Here is a 15,656-nt window from a genome sequence, read left to right as displayed (position 1 = left end):
CATAACATTCAAAAGAACACGTGACGTCATTTTTTGAGGAGGTATATTCATCGCAAGAAACGATTCAAAGTCTTTGATTCAGTGATTTTTGATTTTCTGTAACCTACCTAGAATAAAATACCGGGCTTCGTACAAATACAAATAAAGTAATTACAAATAAATAACCAAGTATCTTGGATTTGATTTCCTCGTTTCACGTTATTAGAACAGTGTTATCAATTATTATAAATTCAAATGGGTTCTAGTTCTTTTACAAGGACTGAAGACTTGAAGATTTATATTGAAGGTCCTCCTCAGAAGAAGAGAAAATTCCAATGTAGTCACTGCTTTAGTTATTTTTCACAATCTGGAACCTTGAAGAGACATATTGAAGTTGTTCATGAGAAGATCAAAAATACACATGTAGTTACTGCTCTAATTCTTTTTCACAATCTGTAAATTTGAAGACGCATATCGAAAGTGTTCATGAGAGGATAAAAAAATACACATGTAGTTACTGCTCTAGTTCTTTTGCATTCTCTGGAAACTTGAAGAAACATATTGAAGGTGTTCATGAGAAGATCAAAAAATACCAATGTAGTCACTGCTCTAGTTCTTTTTCACAGTCTGGAAACTTGAAGAAGCACATTGAAGGTGTTCATGAGAAGATAAAAAAATACCAATGTAGTTTCTGCTCTAGTTCTTTTTCGCAATCTGGAAATTTGAAGACGCATATCGAAACTATTCATGAGAAGATCAAAAAATACCAATGTAGTTTTTGCTGTAGTTCTTTTACAAACACTGGAAACTTGAAGACACATATTGAAAATGTTCATGAGAAGATCAAAAAATACCAATGCAGTACCTGCTCTAGTTCTTTTTCACAATCTGGAAATTTGAAGATGCATATTGAAAGTGTTCATGAGAAGATCAAAAAATACCAATGTAGTGATTGCTCTAATTCTTTTACTAACTCTCTACAATTGAAAACGCATATTGAAAGTGTTCATGAGAAGATCAAAAAATACCAATGCAGTACCTGCTGTAGTTCTTTTTCACAATCTGGAAATTTGAAGACACATATTGAAGTTGTTCATGAGAAGATCAAAAAATACCAATGTAGTCATTGCTCTAATTCTTTTACAAACTCTGGAAAATTGAAGATGCATATTGAAAGTGTTCATGAGAAGATCAAAAAATACCAATGTAGTACCTGTTCTAGTTCTTTTTCACAGTCTGGAAACTTGAAGATGCATATTGAAAGTGTTCATGAGAAAATCAAAAAATACCAATGTAGTACCTGTTCTAGTTCTTTTTCACAATCTGGAAACTTAAAGAAGCATATCGAAACTGTTCATGAGAAGATAAAAAAATTCACATGTACTTACTGTTCTAGCTTTTTTACACAAAAATCAAACTTGAAGACCCATATTGAAACTGTTCATGAGAAGATCAAAAAATTCCAATGTGGTTCCTGCTTTAGTACTTTTTCAAAATTAATTGGCTTACAGATGCATTATAAGACTCATCATCAGTAGACATTGAAGGGATATATAACCTAATATACATGCAACTTTTCCAAGATATTAAAATATATTTACGTATACGACTGAGTAGGAAAATATTAAAAAAAAAATTAATTTATATTTACTAAGTATTCAAAATACACTTTTATTTTCATTTTCGCTTCAATGATGGTTTATCCAAAGTTCAAGGTGGACGTTTCCTTTATGCTTACAGTTTTCAATTGGCTGAAAATATAAATAACAGTATTAACTTTGAATATTGTCCGTTCATGAATGATTATATATGTTGTTTTTTAACGTAGATATAAACAACTTGAAGTTTGTGCATGACAGTCATTTTAAGGGGCTTTGAGGAAAGTGAACAACATTTCTTCTTAGGAATGTCAAGATATTTTTTTTATATTGAGGAATTATAACTTTTTAGTTACTAAATAAAGGAAACGGCAACATCTATCAAGATTTACAAAAAAAAATATATATTTAAATACAATTTTTATTGAAGCCCTTGGATCTCTTCTGTAATGATAGGAAATATCGATTTTTTTGTAAATATCCAACCATTTTTGAATTAGATTATCTTCATTCATACTCCATATCAATCTGATTTTTTGTTCATGGAATGTGTTTATTTAATACATATACGATGATACTAGGATGGTCATTATATTTATGTTTTTGTATCTTGAAAATAATTTCGATTTATTCATTTCTTCTATAAATTTTTTCTTATTACGTTAGAATTGCAACTATTTATTTTAGAATCCATGGGTTGTGATTCAATTCAAATTAGTCGATTTAAGTTTATTCGATTACTTGTTGTAAAATTTTCAAAGATTTCAGAGTTTCAGTTAATTTTTACACAATGAAAACAATTTCATAATTTAGGGAAAGAGAGTGCATCGAAGAAAGTGATTATAATGATTCATAAGAAATGTATGATACTATTTTTGGACCTAAAATTAAGAGTAATGATGAGGAGCTAAATTTTAAACGATAACTATCTTTAAAAAAAAATTACCAATATCCTTTTACCATCCCAAATTACAAATTATTGTTCGTTGTTCTTGTATATTCAACAGTCGAAATTTCATAAACACTCTAAATGGAAACTCGATAAGAATATATTAGAACTATAAATTGTGAGCAGATAGCTAATATGAGGAATGAAATATTAAGTTCTACAAACTAAAAAGACTATAAATGCAAGAGAGAGAAGTTTAGTATCCTTGGAGTATTATATTATATCTTATTTACATTTTATAATAAATATATTATTAATAATATTATTATAATTACGATAATAATACCTATTCGCCATTCCGAAAAAGTATAATTTATTTGCGCAATGAAACTGTCAGTTGTGCAGTTGCCATTTGTAATTCTCCTTACCACATAATTTATCATCATTTTCCTAAGGATCCCTTAGGAAAATACCCTAGAATTTGTGAAATCATTTTGAGGAAAATGCTTATAAAAGGGATTTAAAAGGTGAATTGCTGGGACTACTTTTAAAAAGAAAATTGAAAGAAGATGCTATCCCTTCCAGAGGTCTCATACTTGGAGAAGGATTTGAGCAAGGTCCAAGGAAAAAGAAAAGAATTAAGATAGTGGACCATTTTGAAGAAGATTCTAATGAAATATATTTGGATACATTTGATGAATTATACCATATAAATTTAAAATCAACTCAAACACTTGTGTTACAAAAGGTTAACGCATCTAATCAAGCATTTGTATCCCGGATTATACAAATTAGTAGGGCTTCTAATACCAGAAAAGATCCACTCATTCTAGAACTCGAGTCACTAAGGAAACAGAATGCAGATTTACACGAAAAAGTGAAAACCCTTCAATCGGAATATAGATTATTAATCCAATTTTAAGGAAGCGATGAAAGGAGAACAGGAAAGAGATTTACTAAATCTCAATTTAAACTCATTATCAGTTGGAAGAGGTTTGGAAAATGGAATGAGGAGGAGATTGTTAAAGGACTGATACTGAAGTCTCTTTCCTCAAAAGCATACCGTTTCATTCAATCCAGTGGTCTACTTCCGGTTCCTAGTGTAACAACCCTCAAACGGTGGATCCAAATTTTAAAACAGCTCCTGGAATACAATCAAATATTATTAAAATTATCGCTCAACAAATCAAATCCAACGAAACTCCAAATGGAAACTTAGCTGTCTTGTGCTTTGATGAGATGAAGCTCCCGACCAATATCAAAAAATGCTTTTGGATGTGCCTATGGAGTAAATTTGGATATACAAAAGGATATTCTCCAAAGCATGATAAATGTGATTTGAACAATGAAGCAAATTAAGAGAAATAAAAATGGTGAAGTGGTGTTGCCTAAGTCCTCTTTGAAGCCCTACCAAAAGGGCATAATTATTTCTTCAAAATCAATACATAAATAATGAAATTGGCCTTCCATATATATTGACATCTTGTTTAAATCAAGATTGTTTTGAAAACTTTTTTTTTTTCGAGAATAAGATATATTGGACGAACCCACTCTCATCCTAATGCGGTAGAGGCCATGGATCGATTTCGGATACTCGTAATAAGTGGCTCAGAAAAAATGGTTGTTGAGAATGCTCCCCATCAGATCTGAAGGAGACCAATGTTTTGTTTCTATGTTTCAACAAATTACAGGTTGTAGTATCACCAATGCACTAATGTATATATACTAATCCTGCATCTCCTTTTAGGTCATATTTTGAGCAAAGCAGATTCAGAAGATAACATAGAATTTTATCAAGACTTTGATGATATAATTTATCCTCAAATCATTAAAGGTGAGATTGAGGAAGATATAAATAATGATGAAAATACAATAGAACAACCATCTAATGATTTACATCTTCCTAAAATCTGTGAAGATGATTTATTTATGTTGCTGGATATGTGGCCAAATCGTTACATCAAAAATTTCCACTCTGGGGTGTAATACTTCCAGCATCCAAGTTCCTCCAAGTCCATGGCTTAAAACATTGTCAAGAGGGGGACTGCTTCAACCATCGGAATCTTTTTGGAATTTTGCAAAAAAATAGAGAAGCATTTCATTAAGTTTCATGGGAATTTTTTTGATACCGAACCATATGTGATGGATCGACTCATCAGCATAATTGTGGAAAAGTATCCTAAGGAAGAATATGAAGTTATAAAAAAATTTATTCGCACTCGTACATTCATTAGACTAAAGTATATTAATATTGTAAACAAAAGTAGCATAAAAAGAAAAATAGCAAGTAACGTGCGAAAAACTGCTCATTTCATTAGTTAAAAAATAGAGACGGAAATTATATATATATTTTTTTTTTGAGGCTCATTATTTAATTTTAAACAATAAACTTTCGAAATGTGAGTGCCTGTGTTCTAGCTAAGTCTAAAAACCTTGTCAAGCAATTCCTCGAAATTGGATGGCCAACATTTTTTCGAAATAAAAGAGTTCTTCTTTAAAACAACTGTAATGCTATTGGGAGCGAAGTTTTCTTCTTGTGTCAAATCCACAAAGAGTCAATATGGGAACTGTTTGACTGTGGATTAATCAGTTCTATTTCAATAAAGTATCAGTTTTAAGATACTTAAGTTCAATTAAATCACTACATAACAATGCATATTATGATTTTTTTTTTAAATTCATGATCCCTAGTATATGTAATTATGTTGCACTTTATCACAATGACCTATTCTTTAATGCCGGGAGTGACGAAGTAACACGATCTTTTGTTAGATTGAACTCCACACATTCTCCAAGGAGTCTTCATCTAGTATCTTCTATTTGATGAAGAATGCTTATGATAATTTATAGCCATCCTAACAAATGACAGTCAATACAAATAACTTATAAGTAATTACAATATATATGGATTGAATATATTGTTCTTGGATTGAATGATAGAATTGATGATGACAAGGGTGAAGAGTTAACAAAGAATAACTAATAAGCCTTCAATTTAATTTTCCTAATGGATTTGAGTGAAATCCGACAATCTTCTTTGTTCCTCGCTGTAGTCCACTACGGCAAAGTAATTGTTGCGTCTTGACGAGGGAGAGACACAAACTTATTTATAAGGTGGAGAGATCCAGGATGACCGAGAGACATGAGGAGAATAATTCACGTGGAGGAATAATGTAACACTGTTTATAAGATCATGTGTATTCTAACTATACTCTAATTTATTTACACAATACGAGACTATTTATAATACGTAAAACACAGTACTTATAATACATAGACGAATATACAAGAAGTTAAGAACATGTAAGGAAATATTAAATACATAACAGTAATCCTTTGTAGAAACTGAGACATAGCTTCATATGCTTCACTACGACGTGGAAGATCCTCAATGTGTTTTAATGTCTTTTAATATAATGAAGACCTTCTCAAATTGTAGAATCAAGAATGTAATTGTTTCTTTTTTCATAAGAAAAAAATGTAAACAAAACGCGCAACTACTTATACACTATGACGTCACTATTAAAAGCATCGTGGAAGCCAAAAATCCGTCGTAAACACGCAAAGACTTCTTTTACTACAGGACTTGAATGGTTCGTGCAACCTATTAAATGTGCGTGCTGTTTTCTTTAGTAACATTCAATACATAGATTCTAGACGTGAAGTGAAGAAAATATTATTCGGTTTATTTGGTCATCAATTACATAATTATAATTATAACTCACTAATCGGAATTGGAAACTCGAACATGGGCTCCAGGAGGACTCGATTTGGACTAGAAAAAGGAAATTTCAGATTAGACTAGGACTCAATATGAAAGACTAGTAACTCGTCTAGAATTCGTCCTAAGGATCGACAAGGTTCATAATCCATTCCTTTGAATCTTAATAAATATATTGAAAGTTCTATCCCACTTGCCTACGAATGTTGTATAGCGTAAAAAGTTTCCTTGCTTAAACTTAATTTATTTAAGTTATCCCATTCACAAATCCAGTTGAGATTTTTTTTAAGGAAATGAGGGTTTCACAATCCCAACTATCCTCTTTACCCATTTTTAACTTGCAATGAGTATTGAAAATGAGACGATGATAAATAAATGACTTAGCATTTAATAATATACTCAAAGTTGATAATCCTGTAAAGAAAAACGCGTGCAAGAAGAAGGGGAGAAAGACTAATGGTATCATTGTTTAAAATACTGATGTGATTATCAGCTGCCTGCTTTATTATGATTTTTGAGGGTATAACGAAAGTATTTGTTAGCAAAATGTTTAATACAGATATACCCCGTATAATTGACTTAGACGTTTTTTATCCGTTACAGTAGATTTGAAAACGTCACGCTCTATGAAATTGTAATTTATTATGAACCCTATTCTCGGAATAATAACTAATGAAATGACAAAGTAGAGTATTTCAAAATATATTTGAAGTTCCAAGTTTAAAAAAAAAAAAGGCTTAAATTAAATATAATCTACATACTAAAAAATAAACCATTATGCATGATGATTAAATATACAAAATTGAACAATTAGAATAATATAACTAATAATAACAATAAATTATACATACAGAATATTGAAATAATAGATTGATCCAAATAATATTTTCTTGTTCTGACATTGGAATTCAGTTAAATATGTCATAACTTAAGGTTGCAAAACACAAGCCAGACGTGGGGTTTAATCAAAAAGATCATCATCCTTTTTCCTCATGTGGAAGTTGCAATATACAATTGTGCAGAGGATAGATATATCTCTACCGATGAGATCTAAATAATTATTAATAATGAAGTAAATGGCAAAATCATAAAATTAGACAATAAATATACTAATATAAAAAATGTTAGATTGAAATCCATCTCTTCTTTCAATCTTAGTACGAACAGCTTTTAGAATCCTACTTTCATTTATTTCATGTTTATCTAAAAAAAAGTAAATCCATGCAGTCAAATTTTAAACCTTAATTACTTATCTTAGATATAAAAATAAGACTCCTTTATAACTGATAAGACAATTCAGTCAATTTAAGGAGTTGTTTTTTTCCATTTAATGAGTTGTTTGTTGCCATTTAATGAGTTGTGTATCATAATTCTTGATATTTTTTAGCTAAAATAGAATCTTATTTTATGGTTAGATTTAAAAAAAAATGAATACTGACTGTTAGATGGTAAAAAATTCAGAGTTCCATTTCGAAATTAGTAAATATTTTATACTTTTTAATCATAACTTTGATCGTAATTTGGTGTGGATGACTCAAAACATGCTGAAAATTATCTCATATTAACAATTTACAATGAGGGTATTTCTATAAATGACATCATTACCTACATCCTCCATTAATTTAATGATGGTTCCTCGGGAAGGGATAGGTGTATTTCCCCATAATTTTTTTGAACGTAGAATGATTAGCAATGGATAAGGGTATATACATGCAATAAGCATCATTGTTAGATCAGAGTTAAAGTCTGACTTGATGTATTCATCATTAACTTGATTTTATAGATGAATATCCACGCTCTTGATATGAGATGAGGATAATGAGTGGCGTCTAATTCTAGACAAGGGACTAAAGGCACATTTATATCGACAAATCCGACGTCTGTTTATTATTTTTGACCAGTAGTAAGAAGCTACCAGCTATAACGGCCATGACTACATTAAAAATAGTGATGCTGAGATTCGACGTGTCTGGAGATGTCAACGTCTGGATTCGACAGGTAGAGTTGACCAATGATCTTTTAAAGACAAAAGACATGGCAGGAGTGGTTCCGTTGTTTCTGGATGGAAGAGCATTTTCAGTGCACGATCCACTGGCTGAGAAGGAGAAGGGGGACGTTATAGAAATCATTCTTGTACTCAAGAGCACTTTCTCGCTCAACCCGTTCTCCACCAACGATACAATTAGAGCTAGAAGATAGAGTCCGGGAGAGTCGTTCGAGGTCTCCGTAGCGGAGACGAACAACTTAATCGGTCTAGAGGGTTTGTCACACACGTCCAAACTGGTAAGGCTTGCTTTTATTTCGGGACTTCCCACCGACGTAAGCAAGAGAATAAAGTCTACACCTGGGATCCTGCAGATGAGTGAAAACCATCTGACAAGGGCACTGACGAGCGAAATACGATGCCAGAGATACGAGGAATTTACTACAGAGATCGGTCTAATAGCGAGGGCAAAACCTTTGACATGCTTCAAGTGTGGTGGCCCTCATCTGCCCAAAGAATGTCCTCCGAGGAGAAGATGCTTCGTATTTGGCGAAGAAGGGCAATTGGCGCAAAGCTGCTAGAAGTATGTAAGGAGCAATGCAGCGCAAGGAAACAAAACGAAGACGTTGTCAGCGACGTCCCTAATGGGAGGAAAGCGCTTTAATCCCAAGTATACAATTGAAATCTGAAGGTAGGATAGTCTGGGGCCTCATAGATACAGTGTGCACCAAAACCACAATCAGAGCAAGTGTCGTAGAAAAGATGGTTGTCTATCAAAAAAGATGATAATGACCGATAACTGAACGAGTGTGTCTCGTGCAGTGGGGAGACACAGATGTATTCAGTGAAAAAAATATTGCATGGAGGCAATTCACCAACAACAACGCTTTGTTGGATCTGAGGGACGCATATTTGTAAATAATGGTCAGGAGGAACTTCTCAAAGGTTATGCAGATAAGATACAAGTCGAAGCAGTACGAAATGACAAGGCTAGGATTCGGATTCAATTGTGCTCCTCAGATTATTAATTCTGTGCTTTCGTACATTCTGTCAAAGGATAAAAAAGTGTCTGAGGCCGTTGATCATTACTTTGACGACATTATAATTGATTTGGACAGAGTAGAGATCAACAGACCTCTTGAAACAATATGGAATTCAATGGAAGCCATATGAAAAGATATCAAAGACAAGTGTGTTAGGTCTGTAAGTATATAGGCCAAAATTGGTATGCTGAGGTGTAGGGAGGGCCAGGGGAATGGATTTGGATATGGCTGTTGCGGAAAGGATGACAAGAAGACAACTATTTTCGTACTGTGGAAAATTAGTGGGCCAATTTCTGGTAGCCGGGTGGATAAGTATAGCCTCTAGTGTTGTGAAGAGAACATGCGGCGAGGGCCCATGTAACGAGGAGATAGGTGGTGCCGCCATTAAAATGCTGTGGGAATTACTAGAAAATGCGAGTTATGGATCCCAGGATATCAGGCTATTCAATAAGGATTTGCTGAGATGCTGAAACGCAAGTCTATATCAATAGTTATCTCCGCTACAAATCCAGAAGTATACTCTCGTATTTTTAATATTGCCAAGAAGAATGGAGGATGGCGAATTATTATTAATGTTAAATCCTTGAAGAAATTCATTAGGATTAGCAAATTTAAAATGGAAACTGATACGTCTTTACGACCTTGGTTTCGTGAACATTCCTTTTTGTCTTCTATTGACCTAGAAAACGCCTAATTAATTACTTTTCTTCTAGACCCAAAATATCGAAAATTCTTTTTTTTAAGTTTAATGATGTTTCCTATCGTTTTATGGTTTGGGCTCATGTTCGCCTCTTGCGTAATTACACGATAACTAAAACCTCTTATTACTTATCTAAGAGTTAAATTGAACATCGTTTACAGTATTTATCTGGACGATTTTATTATTCAGGCTTCGGATTACTACTCCGCCCGGCTAGATAATTGTACCATGGAAGTTCTGAGCTCATATCTAAATCTTTGCACCAAAGATGAAGATAAAACAAAGGAAATATAGATTGTTTGTAGTAGAAAGACAATAGTTCTAGACTGTTCTATCAAAATTTTACTATTCTAATGGAGTGCGGGCGCTTGTTAGGCAAGCGAATAGTATTGAATCAATTTGTTTTAACTACGCAGTTAAACCAAATTGTACGGATAAACCTAGGTAGTGAATAAAATTTATATCAATCAAAAATGTTTTTCCTTACGGCTAAACAAATTTTACCTTACTTTAAGTCGTTCATGCTTCAATAACTTTTCATATTCCCCCAATAATGATAGTGAAGAAGGCGTTTAAAAAGTAATTATGAACAATCTACTTTTGATAAATTAACTGTTGAAAAGAAGTCTCTGTCGTTGTAGTACAAACATATTAACGAAATCCCTCAGAATTATGTACAATTAATAGATATTTATTATGTTCGAATAAAAATTCTTCCGGAAAAGAATGCACAGCTTGAACCAAATCTAGTAAATATTTTAGCTATTTATAAAATGTACCATGACATATTATGTAATACAAATACAGCTGTGATTTAAAAAAATAATACCAAAGTAAAGAACAATAACATGAATAAACAGAATAATCAATTAATTAAAAATAAAAGTACTAGAAACTAATGAATATTTATTGAGCTCCTTATATATACTCATATGTGTGTATAACTTGTCATCTTCCTTCCTAAAAAATTTCAATTCTTCGAAAGCTTCAGATAGGAAACCAGGGAGACGAGAGACCAAGGTTCATCAAGTTCTGAGAGATGATGGTGATGATAGTGCAAATGTTTTACGCAAGAATTCATAAGCTCGAAGAAAATGAAAATTCAAAGTGTCGGCAAATTCCTTTACTTCCTATAAATAGCTTGCAGTTTTTGGTTTCTATTTAGTAGTTGCTTCAGGAGATCCAATTCTTGTCATTGTTCTTTTCCTATGCTTGGTGATATCTTCATCACTTGTAGCCTCTTAATTCTGTTTGGTCCATCAAAAAAAGGAAACCTATCTATCATAATTCATAATGCTTCACAATGTGAACATTATTATTTGAAAATTGAATGTTTCGTTGTATTGTTTTAATTTAAAAATGCATACCTTCAACTGGCAAAATAATTCTGATCAATTTCCTCCTTCCTTTCTTGGCTGGGGTTGGTAGTAAGAAGAGAACGTGGGGAGAACCATTGGAACTACACCTCTTTTGAAGTGCTTCCTCTCTAATCCAGGTGCAGTAACATAATCTGAGGGCAAGAAATGTACTAAGCAGACTCTATAGTCGCCATCTTCTTCAGACTGCCAATTTTTCTCCGTAGAGCTTGATCCACTTTTCGCATACTTCTTTTGTCGAAGGTATTCTGTGAAATGAGATTCCAGCTCCAGATACAGAGTCTGAAGTGTTCTTGCAATCTATGGCAACACATTTGTTCACTATCTTCAAAAACCTGGATTCTGTAAATAATAACAATACTCGATTTGAAGTTAGTCACAAGTATTTATTTATGATTTCAAGAGCCCGCCAAGGCAACAAAACCTCCTTAGTTAATTCTTGGACATCATTTTTCCTCCCTTTGCCCCTCTCTCTTCTCCCTGGAAAGAGCAGGCAGACAAAACCTCTACAATAACAACAAAAATATAAGGAAAGTAAATAATGTCTTCATCTACACCAGGGGTTCCCGAACCTAGACTTTAATATAAACTTTAGCGCCCCCTCCCACATAACACATCTAAGTTTTTCTTCCAAATGAAAATAATAGGATAGGTGTATTTGGCCGTTCCACCAAATATGATGATGGAAAAGCATTAAAATATATCTTTATCTTACTTCATAATACTGTATAGAAGTCAGATACATTTTTTTTGTAGGGAAAAATCTTGGTATAATATCTTGAACTTTGAACTTAGCTCAATGTAGTTGTTAGGTATATTTTATAAGTTTGCCTGCACATCATACATTCCCTTTTTTTTTCTTCTCAAAATTGGAGACAGCAACAGCGGATAGTCATGACCCAAATATTGTGCCCTTTTAAAAATAATGAAATAACTTTGAAATGAAGAATATATTATTAGAGTATAGGGAGAGGGACTTCGACTCAATCGATCATAATTACTCGAATAAGTTTCCAAGTAGGATGAAAGACTCATAAGCGTTTGCACTGTATATTTCTATAGATGTATGTTTAGATTCGTTTTCTGTTACATGAGTTATTTATGATGAAATCCTTATTTTGAGAATGCAAATATACAAAATAAAAATGGTAAAAGAATGAGTATTTGGAAAGGAAACGATTAAAAAAGTAAACATACAAAAATTAAATGGTAAAAATGCAAACATGAGAAATTTAAAATCATAAAATTAAGGATCTGAATCTAAGCTGAGATGTAGAGACTACTCTGGATTAATTTATATATATGTTTGGAAACGTTAGAAAAATGTCAGTTATTCCAAACGCTGGTGTTTTTTCGATCTACCGAAACAAAATCTGAACGATGTCCTAGATCCACTTTAGAGTTTTGTTCAGATTTAGATAAAATCTTGAATGGACCATTGCACACCTTAGCGAAGGTCGGTTTAATGTTTTTTTTTTTAAACACACACATGCTTAGCTCGTTTGAGGGTGTCCAATACGAACTGTATTCTATGAGGGGAATCTGAATTTATTCATGGAGGTGTATGCCTGATTTTTTGGAATTTCTGGAACAGATTTCCATCATTTGGTCTCACAGTAGACTCTACCAATAACAAAGGAGGACGCGGAGTGGATTCCAAAAGATGGTGAATAGGAAAGAATGAAATCGCTTGAATTTAAGGCACAGACGCTCGATTTCCAGGGAGGACGAAATGTAGGGATTGTAACCTCAATTCTCCTTCCTGTTGCATCCTGGATGAGATATTCAGTTTTTAGTGTTCGATGTAATCTTTCTATAATCCTATTTGACTCAAGATGATAAGAACTAGTGAACAAGATTTTTTTTGACCGTTTGTATATTGTCCCCATGAACTGAGCCCCTCTGTCTGAGTGAACTGACTTGGTACACCAAATCTTGAAACCCAACCAGAAAAGAAAATATTGACAGTCGTATCCAGTATCGGTAGGACTTTAGCCCATCTAGTTGACCTGTTGAGAACAGTGAGGAGATATTTATACTCTTTCGTGAGAGGAAATGATCTGCAACGTTAACATAGATGATATAGAATCTGCCAAGATTCTTATCGAAGGGTGTTGATCCTGAAGGTCTGGGATGATTAGTGACATTTTGTTTAAAGTCCTGTTAAGACTTCAAAAAGCCGGAATCCATCTCCTTTGGATCAGTGGATAATTTTACAGAGATTATTACTTCAGACAAACTAAGGAAATAAGGGTTTGATACTGCTGATGGTCTTTCACATCCGTGGCTTATGCCAACACTACGAGATATATCAAAGTATTTCGCATCGCCTAGTTTGAGAAATGAGGTCAAATGTTAGTTTGTCTGAAGTAATAATCTCTGTAAAATTATCCACTGATCCAAAGGAGATGGATTCCAGCTTTTTGGAGTCTTAACAGGACTTTAAACAAAATGTTCCTGTGTTCTTCGAGAGATTTGGACGCGAACAGGATATCATCAGGATACACGAATACTCCATAAAATTTCCGGAATATTGAGTCAATGTATCTTTGGAAAATTTGCTAGCATTTTTGTGGTCAATAGAAATTTGATTGTATGCGAAGATGCCTATTGGAGTTATTATGTCCTTGTCCTCTACTGGAATCTGGGATAGTTCTTGCCCAAGTCCAATTTTCTCATTAATGTTTTTTCATTTACTGTCGCATTCATTGCCAATTTTTACTTAAAACCCCTTTATAATTGAAAATTAATACATTATAGAAGTTTAATAGATCTCTGATGCAATTCAGCAGTGTCTAATACGTAAATAAATATTTGGATAGCAAAACTTTAGCATTTATTTCATAATAACTCTGCTCTTATAGTTGTAAGGGTAAAATACTTTAACGGGTGCAAAGAAACTGAGACAATTACTATAATTTATAAATCTACAGTCTATATAAATAAATCTATGCGAATTAGAGTACTGTAAATGTCTGGGTCATCGATGACCCAATCGTCTCAAAATGGAGTTTTATATTGTAACTACAGAAATAAATTAAAATAGGCTCTTGTGATGAAACTACTTCATTAATGTAAATATGTACCCAACAAAGTGTTTCATAATTCATCATCAGTACCCAAAAGTTAAAAAAATATATACTATCTACAACCGTCTTTTTTATTTTTATAGTACCATCTATAGCAGTGCTTCCCAAACTTTTTCACATCACGTACTCCTTGGACCATTTCATCTCCATCCACGTAGCCCCACTGTAATAAAAATCAATCAATCAATAAATAAATCTTCGAACGACACATGCCCCTACAATCACATCGCATACCATAGTTTGGAAAGCCATGATCTAGAGGAATGCACATTTTAAAATGCAGACAACATTTTTTCATATGATACTGTTTTAGGAAACAATTGAAGCATTAAAAAATTACAAAGATATTCTGAGATAGAACAGGTTTTCCTGCAAACAAAGTAAGTAGATCCAGTTAAAATGAAATATACAAATAAGTTAGTATTGTTGTCATAATGTCGAAGAGAAAATCTCTGTAAAAGTTGATGTGTCCGGAATCTGACAAACCGACATAATGGCCTTGTTAGATACAGTCGATAGTGAGGATGAAGAGGAGTTGGACAGCTTGGTATGTGACTCTGACACTGAATTTGAGTATGTTGACGAAGCAGTCCAAAATGCTATTGAGAATGAGTCTTCAAAGAAAACTATTGAGAACGAGGATGAATACTCTCTTGATGCAGTGGTAAAAAGGCAAAGGAAAGAACCTGAAAATTCATCATCCGACCCTTCTACTGGAGAAGAAAAACAAAGTCCTTTGAAGAACACTGGGATTCCTGTCGTACAGAGTCTATAGAAGAAGACTACAATCGATGCTCATGAAATAAAATGGAGGAAAATATTTCCCCATGCTATGGTAATTATATTCCTTTTCATGAATAGTTTCCTAAGATTAACATCAATAGGACAAAGCTAAAGTTAACCTCACGATTGTCACTTGCCAGAGCAAGTTCAATCGTACTTTGATCGTGAAGCCAAATATATGTCTGTCTCAGAATTTGTGATATGGTTCCTAGATTTTGATGAGCTTTTTCGTCTTATAGTAAAAGAAAGTATGAGGTAAATATAATTAAACCTTTTAACGCTGTTTATTCAATAATTTTTACCGTTCTAATATAGATACGCTCAACAGAAAGGTGTTTCCTTTGTCGTTACAACTGAGGAAATCAAAGTGTTTCATGGGATAATACTGGGAATGAATCTAATGGTTTTGCCTTCCATCAAGGACTACTGGCGTACTGACCAGTTTGGAGTGGATTGGATCAAGACCACGATGCCCAGGGATAGGTTCTTAGAAA

At 33.1% G+C, this 15,656-nt stretch overlaps 1 long non-coding RNA gene across 1 annotated transcript; it reads right to left on the bottom strand.

The window, feature by feature from the left end:
• Positions 1-5,648: 5,648 nt before the first annotated feature.
• Positions 5,649-6,624, bottom strand: LOC121125715 (uncharacterized). The gene is made up of 3 exons (XR_005866734.2): positions 6,385-6,624; positions 6,192-6,241; positions 5,649-6,119 (listed from the first exon to the last, which is right to left on the bottom strand). It is a non-coding gene; the product is annotated as an uncharacterized lncRNA (long non-coding RNA).
• Between the last annotated feature and the right edge of the window lie 9,032 nt (positions 6,625-15,656).

The sequence above is a fragment of the Lepeophtheirus salmonis genome, chromosome 10, assembly GCF_016086655.4.
Source record: "Lepeophtheirus salmonis chromosome 10, UVic_Lsal_1.4, whole genome shotgun sequence".
NCBI classification, from domain to species: Eukaryota; Metazoa; Arthropoda; class Copepoda; order Siphonostomatoida; family Caligidae; genus Lepeophtheirus; species Lepeophtheirus salmonis.
Note: the sequence above shows the minus strand (reverse complement) of the source record. Positions and strands in the feature narration are given on the sequence as shown.